At 50.5% G+C, this 12,859-nt stretch overlaps 1 long non-coding RNA gene across 1 annotated transcript; it reads right to left on the bottom strand.

Moving 5' to 3' along the window:
- Positions 1 to 2,857: 2,857 nt before the first annotated feature.
- On the bottom strand, positions 2,858 to 11,694 carry LOC149124677 (uncharacterized). The gene is made up of 2 exons (XR_016213430.1): positions 11,575 to 11,694; positions 2,858 to 6,397 (listed from the first exon to the last, which is right to left on the bottom strand). It is a non-coding gene; the product is annotated as an uncharacterized LOC149124677 (long non-coding RNA).
- Between the last annotated feature and the right edge of the window lie 1,165 nt (positions 11,695 to 12,859).

The following is a 12,859-nucleotide window of genomic DNA, read 5'->3' as shown; positions in this document are numbered from 1 at the left end:
GGACTCCCTTGTCTCCCATCACGTTAAAAATCAATTAAAAATGCACTGGAGACTGAAGTGTAAGTCCTGAAAACAAGAAACTATTAGAAGAACACCAAAGTGACATGCTATGGGATACTGCAGTGCACAAGGATTTGTTGCATATGACCCCAAAAGCAAATGAAACAAAAGCAAAAACAGAAAAATGGGATCACATCAAACAAAAAAGTAAATGCAACAATCAACAGCCTGAAGAGAAAAACTACACAAGGGAAGAAAGTATTTTCAAACTACACATCTGATAAAGTGGTAATATCCAACATATAGAAGATGCAAACAACTCTACACCAAAAACAAAAAGGAAATAGAGACTTCTCAGAAGAAGACTTACAAAGGTCAACAGGTATATGAAAAAATTCAGCATCACTAGTCATGAAGGCAAAGCAGATCAAACGGCAGGGAGCTGCCACTTCAGTCCACTTACACTGGCTACTATCAAAAAGACAGCAGCAACTAGTTGTGGTGAGGATATGGCAAAAAAAAAAAAAAAAAAAAAAAAAAAAGGAACACTTACAAACTCTTGCTGAGGAGTCAAGTTAGTACAGTCACTATGTAAAACATTATGGAAGTTCCTCAAGTGATTATAAATAGAACCACTGTACATTGAGGCAGAAATCCTACTACATAGTGCACACCCAAGAGAAATGCAGTCAGTATACCTATACACATGATGTAACATGATGTAAATCAGTATACCTGATACACGATGTAACTCAAATATGGACTCTACAACATTTCAGCTCATAATCTGAGGAAAGAAAGCTGGCTACTAGAGGCTGAGGTTAGTAGAGGGGAAGCAGCCATGGGGAAATGTTGCTCAACAGGTAGTAAGTTACAGGAGAGGAGAGATAAGCTCTGCCACCCTACTGCACAGTAGGGTGGCTATAAATAGTGACAGCCCACTATGTGTTTCTGAAACCTAAACATTTTCCACCCCAAATAAATGAGAAATCTTTAAGGATACAGATATGCTTACCTTGATATGAACATTCCACAACATATAAATGCATCAACACATCACATACATACTTCATGATCTACAATTTATATGTGTATGTTTAAAAAATGATTCATCCTGGCCGCAGCCACGGCTCACTAGGCTAATCCTCTGCCTTGCAGCACCGGAACACCGGGTTCTAGTCCCGGTCGGGGCACCGGATTCTGTCCCGGTTGCCCCTCTTCCAGGCCAGCTCTCTGCTGTGGCCAGGGAGTGCAGTGGAGGATGGCCCAAGTGCTTGGGCCCTGCACCCCATGGGAGACCAGGAGAAGCACCTGGCTCCTGGCTTCGGATCAGCGCGGTGCACCGGCCACATTGCGCTGGCCGCGGCGGCCATTGGAGGGTGAAACCAACGGCAAAGGAAGACCTTTCTCTCTGTCTCTCTCTCTCACTGTCCACTCTGCCTGTCAAAAAAAAAAAAAAAAAAAAAAGATTCACTCCAGGGAGGGCATTGTGGCATAGCAGGTCAAGCTACAGTGTGCAGCACCAGCATCCCATATAGGCACAGGTTTGAGTCCCAGCTCCTCTATTTCTGATACAGTTCCCTTCTCATATGCCTGGGAAAGCAGCGTAATATGGCCCAAATCCTTGGGACTCTGTCACCATGTGGAAGACCTAAATGAAGTTCCTGACTCCTGGCTTTGGCCTGTCCCAGTCCCAGGCATTGCAGCCATTTGAGGAGTGAACCAGTAGATGTAAGATCTCCCTCTGTCTCTCCTCTCTCTCTTTCTGTAACTCTGACTTTCAAATAAATAAATAAATCTTTTAAGAAATAGACTACTCCCTGGACAGCACATATTATATCTGCAGTATTTCTTTGCAGAGGTTTTTAATAAGGAGGATTGCAATGCCATGTAAACATGTTAACAACACACAGCACTGAGCCACAGCCCCCAGAGGTGCTGATTTACTTAGACAAGAGCATGTGGGCTTTAGACATTTTTAAAGCTCACTAGGTCATTTGAAAGCACTTATTGTGAGGAACTTGTAGAAATCATTGCATGGTAAACTGAGCTTTGCATGGCTTTTCAGTAGTAAAACATCCAAGTACTCTTTTAGCAATCATACTAAACTGGTAATAACTGAAATCAGAAGACTAATTTCATTTAACAGAAAGCTGAGGCCCCAGGATCTATTCCTTTAGTCAGCAGCAGGGATGAAGCAGCACTGAGAGTCCTGACAGTGCCCCATATCGTCCTGGCACAGCCTTGCAAACAGCCTGATGCTGCAGGAGTTGTGAAAATGCGGTCTGGAGGAAGGAAGCTAGTCTACAGTTACACCTGCCACCGCTGAGTCATGTGCGAAATGCATCCTAGTCTGTCTCTCCTGATGGGACAATGTCTCCTCATACAACACACACAAGCACCATCTCCTTGCTTACAATGAGCCTGAGCTGCAAAGGAGGATCTGACATAGAAGCCCTGGCCACTCAGGAAGTGGATGTAAAGAGAACCTGGCCCCTTCTGGCCCAATAGGGAAAGACGGCGTAAACAAGGAAACAGGACATGGTCCTCATTCCCAACACCATCCTGCACACTCCTCCTTCTCACCCAGTCAGGCTCAACTCCAGTGCAGCTTCAGAAATACTGAGACTCTAGCTATGCAGACACGACACGGGAGGGTGCTGAGCCTGGTGGCAGATGCAGGAAGACACTTCCAGATGACTTCAGGCCCCACAGTCCCCTAGTGAACTCTGTCATGTTTTCATAAAATATTTGTAATTTTCAACATCAGTGTAGATCGGGGAGGCCAAAATTCAAAATTCTATCATTCATGACATTCAATTTAGTTTCATGCATCAAAATTCTTACAAATAAATAAGTTGGAAATTATCACCTTTAATACCACAACAACATTGGGTCGGCGCCACGGCTCACTATGCTAATCCTCTACCTGCAGTGCCAGCACTCCAGGTTCGAGTCCCAGTTGGGGTGCCGGTTCTGTCCTGGTTGGTCTTCTTCCAGTCCAGCTCTCTGCAGTGGCCTGGGAAGGCAGTGGAGGATGGTCCAAGTGCTTGGGCCCTGCACCTGCATGGGAGACCAGAAAGAAGCACCTGGATCCTGGCTTCAGATCGGCACAACGCGCCAGCCGTAGTGGCCATTTGCAGGGTGAACCAACAAAAGGAAGACCTTTCTCTCTGTCTCTCTCTCTCACTAACTCTGCCTGTCAAGAAAAAAAATACCACATCAACCTGTAATGTAGCTATTTAAGAGGATGTTGAGTGGGACTTTCCAAGCATCCCACCATTTGCAAACAGGATCTTTTTTTTTTTTTTAAGAACGATTTCTTTTTCTTTTTTTTTTTTAATTTATTTTATTTATTTGAAAGACAAAGTTACCGAGAGAGGTACAGACAGAGAGAGAGGTCTTACATCCGCTGGTTTATTCCCCAGATGGCTGCAACGGCCAGAGAGTGCACCGATCCAAAGCCAGGAGCCAGGAGCCTCTTCTGGGACTCCCACATGGGTATAAGGGCCCAAGGACTTGAGCCATCTACTGCTTCCCCAGGCCATAGCAGAGAGCTGGATGGGAAGAGGAGCAGCCGGGACTAGAACTGACATCCATATGGGATGCCAGTGCTTCAGACCAGGGCTTTAACCAGCTGTGCCACAGCACTGGCCCCTGCAAATAAGATCTTACATCTACAGATGAAGAAGTTTAAAAAAAAAGTCAGCAACTAGGGCAAGGTTACCTCATGCATTAAGAAGCTACATACTAAGATCTTCCAACTTAACACCCTATTTGCCTCTGTACTGTCCTGTCCCTGTCACAGTCCACAAATAAGTACTGGGGAGGGGGAAGTCCGATGTCCCTTAACCTACAGGAAAGTATTGAATTTGGGGATGGTATTTCCCCTACCCCTCGGTGGAATCTAAGAGAGATTAGTGGATCTGAATAGAAAAAGTGTGGAGCAGGAACTTTTACATATTGTAATGCCTGGTGACTATCTGCTCAGCAATCGACTGTCTGCAGTAACCTTGACAGAGGAAAGGAAACGGGCAAGAAGAAGAACAAGTGTTGTCACTCCACAGATTGGCATGGAGGTAAATCCTCGGGGTCACACATTCCCATGGAGATTCTTGCCCTTCAGACCTCCACCCAAGAGGGCTGCCCCTTGAGCACACAGACAACAGCTGGGGGTATCCAAAGAGGAGTGGTTAGAAAGAAACTGACAGATCATAATTTAATTTCTTCTCCAGAAGCAGGGACAGTGCATGAGGGAGTCCACCCTCCACAGAACTCACACTCAGGTAGCACTGGCCTGGCAACCAGTAAATGTGATCAAGAGTGACTTAACAGCTGCCAATTAAGGGACACTCCCCTGTCCCTTGTCCTCCTACTCAGCCCTACAAAACCTGAAAAAGCACAGGCAAGAAACATCTGAGAGAGTGTGCCTCCTCCTGCCCTGCACGCCCCAACACAAGGTACAGGGATGAGAGTAGAAAAATAAACAAATCTATCTCTTCCCATTTCACATCCCCAGAGACATACATCTGGCCAGTAAGAGAAGCAGATAGAGCTTTCAGTTAGATACATGGAATTTTCAAATGGTGAACTGTCAATGACCCACAGTGAGCAGAAGGCTGTGAAGTCAGCCAAGCTATCACCAAGTGATCTGCCCCCTGGGGAAGGGAGACTTCAACAAAGCACACGTGGGCACTCTGCCTGGAGAGAAACAGAATCATTCAATCTGCACTCCTGAGAGCTATACCTGTTCAATCAACAGCTTCAAGAGACCATTTGCTCCATTGTACAGATTCAGACATTCAGGCTCAGAAAGATAAAGAAGCATTCACCAACCCACAAAGCACTGGTGGCTCCCTGGAATCCAACCTCAGACTCGCCAGAGGCCACGCTTTGTACCCTGCACAGGACTGTTCCAGGTGGGATCCAAAGACATGTCTTCAGGGATCTGACATCCAACAAAGAACTGTTTTCCATGTTCAATTTTCATCTCCAGAGTGATCTTAAAATCCATCAGCATGGTCTTGAATAAGGGTCATCTTACAAGGGAAGGCTCTCCCTCCATGGCCAAAATTTGCATTTAGAACTGTACTGACAAGTACTGAATGCTGCAACCCTCATACACCAGTGACCAGCAGAAAAGAACGCAGGGACAGGAGGAAGTCATGTGGGCATGCCCCTGGAAAGCCAGATGATGCGCTGCACACCCCGTAGCTGACTGCGGTGCAAACACAGCAACCTGGCAGGAGAAAAGGGGGCAGGGGGCACATGGAGATAATCCCAAAGAGCAAATGCCTCCTTCACATTCGCAGCTGAAGTTGGATTTCAGCAAAACAGATATCGCTCGGGTGAATTATGTTCATCCTGAAGGTCTGCATTTCATTTGCAAATTGTTTTCTTCTAGCACTGTGGAAGAGCTATAAGCACATGCCTTCACCTGACAGTTTTCATTTATACACATTTTGGTAAAATACTCAGTATCAAGGGCCTATGGAAATGTCTGTTTCAAGTATCATTCTATTACCTATGCTGGAGAAGCTCCATGTTGGGCCATTCTGCTTGAGTGACCATGAGTAGACACGTCTTGGGGTAGGCATTCGGTACAGCAGTTAACACGCTGCTTGGGGTACACACATACCATAGTGGACTGCCCAGGTTTGAGTCCTGGCTCCACTTCCTAGTCCAGCTTCCTGCTAACACACATTCAGAAGACAGCATGGGATGGTTCAAGTTGTCAGATCCCTGCCATCCACATGAGAGACCCAGATGAGATCTAAGCTCCTGACTTCACTCTGACCTAAGCCTGGGTGTTGCAAGCATTTGGGGAATGAACCAGCATATGATCCATCTCTGTCTCTATTTTTGACTTGCTTAACTTACAATTACATATAAATCATTTTAAAAACCCATGACTTCAGATACTATTTGTTGACACAGGAAAATATTTTCAAAACAAGGTGGTACAGTCATGCTCCCACTTTGTAAAATACACACAGCACATACAGACACAGAGACAGAAGGTATGAGATACCCTAAACTCTTCACACTTCTACTTTTGTAGCAGTATTCAGGTGTCCTCTACTAACATGGCTATTTATCTTCTTGTGATCCACTGTGCTTACAATAACTTTATTATAGGAGTAAATTTAAGCATCACCCCCACAATTTAATTTTTATATCCCATCCTGTGATCTTCCCAAATCAAGTCATTTTGAAAAAAAAGTCATGAATTCAATTCCAGCTGAAGTTCTTCTCCAAGAAAATGTAACCAATTCTAGAGTAATATTTGCTCAAAACTTAAGCATGTAAAGTATTAACCAACCAATGACTTAGCGTGATTTAGGTAACCTGGCTGCAGAGAAGAACAAAGGACATGCTGCACTCCAGAACTTCTGGGCTGGAAGGGAAGCAGAGTGTAACACAAGTTACTGAGCAATACTAACCCATAACAGCAACACAGTAGAGTGCAGGAGGAGACACTTGATAATTGAAAGTACTATACTCAATATTACTCCTATCAAGCACCTTTGTATACACAATTTTCAACCCACACAGAGAGGGTAAATGGACTAGATACACTGTTCCCTATTCTTTCCACTAAGTGCAACTAAAACCTTGGGTATTATCTATTCAACAATCTCATACACAACCACAGCTGTGAAGGCTGAGCATGTTCCTAGACTCCCACCCTTGACAAGCAGCCACAAGGCCCAGTGACCCTGCTCAGTGCTGTCCAGGAAGAGATGTGATTCTGAGACATCATACTGAAGATGGACAGGGAACACCACTCACTACTGCAGGATCAAGGAGACCACACAGGAAGATGGGACTCCTGTCCCCTCCCAAGGGCAATGAGGAGCTCCTTCCTCTCATGAGTGTCAACAGAGGCTAAGCGGGGAGCCTGGATTTCTACCTGCCCTGGATGTAATGAAGCTGTGCCTCCTCCCATCACAGCTGAAGCAGTATCAGAAAAGAAAAAAAAAAAAAAAAAAAAAAAAAAAAAAAAAAAGTTAAATGTAAGATGCAAATCAGATGCAGGTTATCAAAAGAATAAAACATGTATAGATTTGAATAGAAAATAATTCATTATGCCAAGAACCAGGAATATATCAAAGGGAGTGAAAAAAAAAAGAATCAACAGACACTAAAAATGAGATGACAGGGATGCTGTAACCTTTGGACAAAGATTTTAAAGTGCCTGTGATAAAAATGCTTGAATGAGCACTTGCAAACATACTTAAAACAAATAAAATGGATAGCTCAACAAACAAACAAAATCACAGCAAATAAAAAGATGATACAAGGAAAAACCAAATGGAAACTTTAGAACTGGAAAATGCAACAACAAAAACAGAAAGCTCTGCAGGCTTCACCTCAGAATAGAAAAGACAGAAGAAACAATGCGTCCACTTGGAGACAGGGAGGTGGGCCTGGTCTTGCTCAATCTACTCCCACAGCCTTGTCTTTCATTAACATTCCACTCTGGGCCACAGGAGCACAGTACCAGAACTGTGAGATGTCCAGCCACACTGCTGACCCTAGACACATGAGGTCCTCAAACACAGGCATCTGACAGGGGGCTGTGTATTAAAGTAGCAGGTGATTTGCTTGATGAGTGAATGGAACAGACTGAGTTCAGGATGCAATGAAGACTGAGAAATACCACAGTCAAAGAATGCAATTTACAGCAGCCAAGGAACCCCACAGTGCTGGCATGGTAATGGGCTGAAATGAGAGAGAGCAGGCTGAGTGATCATCACTGTGAATGTCTATGCTTTGGGGAAGGGGACGCCTGAGACTGGGATCCTATAGCACCAACACTTTCACAACACCTAGAAAAACACCGGTGGCAAAAAGCCCCTAGCCCACCACAAACTAGTCCAAATCACTAATTAATTATTTGCCCTGTGGCATCCTGGGGCCCTGAAGGCCAGGCCTCCAAGTGCCTCTTCTGGGACCTGAACCATGGTGGGCCTTCGAGGGTACCCACCCTGGAGATCACAGATTTCTAGAGACGAGGGCACCATGGCACACAAAGGAAACGTGACTTTTTTTTTTTTTTTTTTTTGACAGGCAGAGTGGACAGTGAGAGAGAGAGACAAAGAGAAAGGTCTTCCTTTGCCATTGGTTCACCCTCCAGTGGCTGCCGCGGCCGGTGCGCTGTGGCCGGCGTACCACGCTGATCCGCTGGCAGGAGCCAGGTACTTATCCTGGTCTCCCATGGGGTGCAGGGCCCAAGCACTTGGGCCATCCTCCACTGCACTCCCGGGCCACAGCAGAGAGCTGGCCTGGAAGAGGGGCAACCGGGACAGAATTTGGGGCCCGGACCGGGACTAGAACCAGGTGTGCCAGCACTGCAAGGCGGAGGATTAGCCTAGTGAGCCGCGGCGCCGGCCGGAAACGTGACTTTTACACAACACCTTCTGCACCCCGTGCCCAGGTAAGGAGGCAGAGCTGGGAGTTATGCCTGGAGATTGACTGTGAAAACGGAACCAGGCCAGAGCACTGTTCTGCACAAATAGAACTCCTCATGCTAGTCCCAGGCTTTCTGGGGCTACTGCCCAGCCTGCCTCCACCTACCCCAAATGAACAGCAGATCTCTACCATTTGCTCCAAGACACAGGCTCCACACCAGGTATACAAAGGAGCTGTGGCTGGAGAGAGGGTGGCTGGGGATGGCAAGTCTTGGTGCCATGGTGCAGTGCCCAGTAGACCTCCCCAAACTCACCAAGGTCACGTGAGAACTGCAGACCCAGTGCATCAGGGCCCCTATCAGCCATATCCCACCTGGCCTGAGCAGCAGGACTGAGGTCAGTTTGGTGTGGAGGACATTGGAGGAGCAGAAGGAGCAGGGCGCTGAATAGCGGCTAGGACATCAACAGGGCTCTGGAGGGACAGGAAGTGCTGCAGGTGCGGTGCCAACTGGCAGGGTGTGCACAGCATCTCAGCACACACAGCCACCCTTTCTCACCCTGAGCACCACTTGCATTCCTCCCATTTCTCTGTTTACTACAGCCCAGAGAAGGCAGGGAAACCAGGTCAGGGATGTAACAGCTGGCTGGCTGACTGGAAGTGAAAACAAGAAGTCTCAGAAATGGGCACTGCACACACATACAATGGACCACATCCTCCACCATTTCTTCAATGAGGAGAGTGGCTCTTCTTGCATCTGAGATATTGTTCAGCGGTTCCTAAATGAGGCTGCCCAGGGGGGCTGGGGTTCTGTGGCTCTGCAGACATAGGTGGAAAGTTCTTCATAAGCAGGCTGCCAGCTGTGGCTGAAAAGCTTCTTCCCAGACCTGCCGACACCTCCCCCACTACAGCTTCTTGTGCTTGTGTGACCTTGCAGTTTCAAATCACACCTTCAAGTTAGTTGCAATCTTCCACCCAGAGCTAGCAGAGGAGGGGTCTGAGCCCCTAAGGAGGATTGGGCTGCCTCTAAGAGACCTCTGTTGCCTCCATGAACCCCAAGCCAATCAACATACGTATGTAAACCCACCGTCCAATAGGCCAACCCATAGGATGACCCAAGAAAAAATAGTAATGCCTTAAAAACCCCAGGCAATTCCTGAAATCCAATGTCCCGTTCGGGCACTCTGCCTGGCATCCTCTTGGACCAGATGCTTTTCTTTTAAGAAATTTCTGCCTCTTTGCAAACTGTTTCCTGGCTTTTTATTTTTGTACTGAGCTGAGGAAAAGAAGCCATGAAACTCGCTGCAGCAAGCTCCCTGACGTGTGCCAGCAATCTGTGTTTCACCAGGCCTTGGGAGACAGCTGACCCTTTACTAAGTGGAAGAAGGGACGCCCCAGCCTGGAGGGACCGGGGACTCTGAGCCAGAGGAGCCAGCTCCTCGCTGCTCTGAAGCCGTCCCTGGAGAAGGCACACACACCTGCACCAGGTCCCGGGAACCTGCACAGTCCTCGGGCCTCCTGCCTCTCAGCCGGGTCAAGGTCTCCACACTTGGCTTTATCACCAGGCTCCCAGGACACACCTGCTCCTCCTCCCAGGGCCCGGGAGCCCCTTTTCTGCCAAGGGCCATTTGGACATTTATAGCATCCACTGCAGGCCACAGATTGTCAACTTGATGGAATTCTGAGCCCCAGCTGCGGCTGCCTGGGCAGCACCAGGCCACAGGATTTCACGGGCCTCAGACAGCTGCGGGCCCTCCTTCCCGCACTAAGATCACTTTCTTTTCTTTTTTCTATTTTTGACAGGCAGAGTTAGACAGTGAAAGAGAGAGACAGAGAGAAGGTCTTCTTTCCGTTGGTTCACACCCCAAATGGCTGCTACGGCTGGCGCCACTGCGCCGATCCAAAGCCAGGAGCCAGGTGCTTCCTCCTGGTCTCCCATGCTGGTGCAGGGCCCAAGGACCTGGGCCATCCTCCACTGCACTCACGGGCCACAGCAGAGAGCTGGACTGGAAGAGGAGCAACCGGGACAGAATCCGGCGCCCCAACTGGGAAGAAACCCGGAGTACTGGCGCCGCAGGTGGAGGATTAGCCTAGTGAGCTGCAGAGCCGGCATCCCGGGGCGCCGGATTCTGTCCCGGTTGTTCCTCTTCCAGTCCAGCTCTCTGCTGTGGCCCGGGAGCACGGTGGAGGATGACTTGGGCCCTGCACCAGCATGGGAGACCTGGAGAAGTACCTGGCTCCTGGCTTCGGATCAGTACGGTGCGCCAGGCGCAGCGGCCATTGGGGGGTGAACCAACGGAAAAGGAAGACCTTTCTCTCTGTCTCTTTCACTGCCCACTCTGCCTGTAAAAAAAAAAAAAAAAAAAAAAAAAAAAAAAAAAAAAAACTAAATAAATAAATAAGAAGAAGTCACTTCTAGCTATCTGGTAGGTCCCTCTCTCCTAGGCACACATACTAACAAATGTAAACCCATTTATTAGTAGTAATAAACCCAAGGCCCATGGTTACTACCCCCGCTTCAAAGACTTGTGGGGCGTCTGTCAGTCTGGTTATGAGGGAAGGTCACTGCCACGCTGCTTTCCCGGCATCCTTTAGGGGACTCATAATGACCAGAGGTGGAGGGATGGCTGGTGGGCAGGCACTCGATTATGCAACGTAATCAATTGCTCCAGGCATTCAAACCCCTGGTTCATGTGGGGAGGCTTCCTGAAAGGACACCTCCAGAGAGGTGAAGACCACAGACCACCTGGGGAAGCCCCACAGGCGCCCCGGGCAGGCGGCCCCTTCTGCAGCCCAGAGCTGTGCAGACAGCTCCAGGAACGGCCCCAGCAAGCAGAGCACCGCGGACTCCCGCGCCGCGTCCCGCCCAGCGCCTGCTTCCCCGGCCTCCCCCGCCTTCCCGCTCCAGCTCCTGTCCCAAGCCAAGAGTCTTCTCCGAGCTGGGAATACCAAGACAGCGAGTGGCCAGCCGCTGCTCTCCCGACTGGAAACTGGTGAGCGCGCACACCGGCACGGCCCCCGCCGATCCCACGCACGCCTCAGCGCCCAGGACTCGGCTGACCTCCCGGGCCGGTCTGGCCCCCGCGCCACCTGCGGTACCGGCCGCCCCGTGTGCGCTGGCCAGCCCCTCCCTGCAGCCCCATCCCGACTGCCTTCCTTTACTTTTCTACGGCCGCGCGTCTCCACAGCGCTAAACACCGACATCGTCCACACTCTTCCCTCGCGCCGGAACACGAGCTACAGAACCGGAGGACCCCGCCCCGTGGGCCTCGCGGCTGCCCCGCCCCTCGCGTGGGGTCCTCACCTGTCCATCACGACGAAAACGCTCCCCGCCGATGGCGCGCCGCGTCCTTCACACACAAGGAGCCGCAGCGCTCAGTCCTCACGAGCGCTCCCGCCGGAGACCGTCGGTTCTCACCTGTTTCTCCCCCGTCCTCACGCAGCTCGGCGCTCACCCTCTTCAAGGCAGCACCGCTTCCAACCGTCCGGCCGCGAGGAGCGGCCAACGCGGAGCGCGCGACTGGCCACGCCCCTCGCCGCGGCGCGTGCACCTGCCGGGATTCTCAGGGGCGCGGGTTTCGGCGCGCCGGGGGCCCGCTCTGTGGAGCTTGGGAAGCCCCGAATCCCCAAGTCTGACGGTCGGAGGCTGTGGGGGCGCCGTGACTGGAACCCTGGGCCTGGCGCCGTCCTTCACCCCTCCGGCCAGGGCAGAGATGCGCGACAGACCGTCCGCCCCTGAGCGCGACAGTCCTCTCACTGGATCCGCCCCGGAGCGCCCAGCGCGGAGGCCGAGCCTCGGGGACCCTGAGTTGGGCCCCCGGCCTCTAGAGCGGCGGTGCGTGAGGCGCTCGGGCCCGCGCTGCTCGCCGCGGCCGCGGCCGGGTGGTGCGGGAGCCCCCAGTCGCGAGGGGAGGCGCTGCCGAGGGGCCGGGTCTGCGGCGGCGTCCGGACCCGCGGAGCTGCAGCCCAGCCTCGGGCCGAGCGCGCTCGCAGACCCGAGAGCGCCACCCAGCACCTGCACACCGGCGGGCGCGGGTTCTCCCGAGTCCCGCGGGGCGCGAGCTCGGCCGCCCTCAGCCTTTCCGAGCGCCTGCTTCAGGAAGCGCCGGCGGAGAGCGGTTCGTGCGGCGCCCGCGGAGCGGCCTGAGCGGCCAGCGTGGCTGCCCTGCCAGGGCCGGGACGCGGGGAGAGCCGTGGGGCCCCGAGGAGGCTTCGCGGAGAGGAGCCGGTTCCCCAGGGTTTCCCTGGTATTCTCTAGTAATTTGTTTCACACTTTAGATAAGTGTGATAAGTTTCACACTATAGATAAGACAGTTGATATACTGCTATATACTGATATACTGCTGATTTATAGATAAGACTGTTGATTTTCTGTCGGATTGATCTATCCATTGATGAAAATGGGGTGTCCAAGTCCACCATTACTATTGTATTGGAGTTTATGTCT

Source organism: Oryctolagus cuniculus, chromosome 9 (assembly GCF_051225735.1).
Source record: "Oryctolagus cuniculus isolate XC-2025 breed Fujian yellow rabbit chromosome 9, ASM5122573v1, whole genome shotgun sequence".
NCBI classification, from domain to species: domain Eukaryota; kingdom Metazoa; phylum Chordata; class Mammalia; order Lagomorpha; family Leporidae; genus Oryctolagus; species Oryctolagus cuniculus.
Note: the sequence above shows the minus strand (reverse complement) of the source record. Positions and strands in the feature narration are given on the sequence as shown.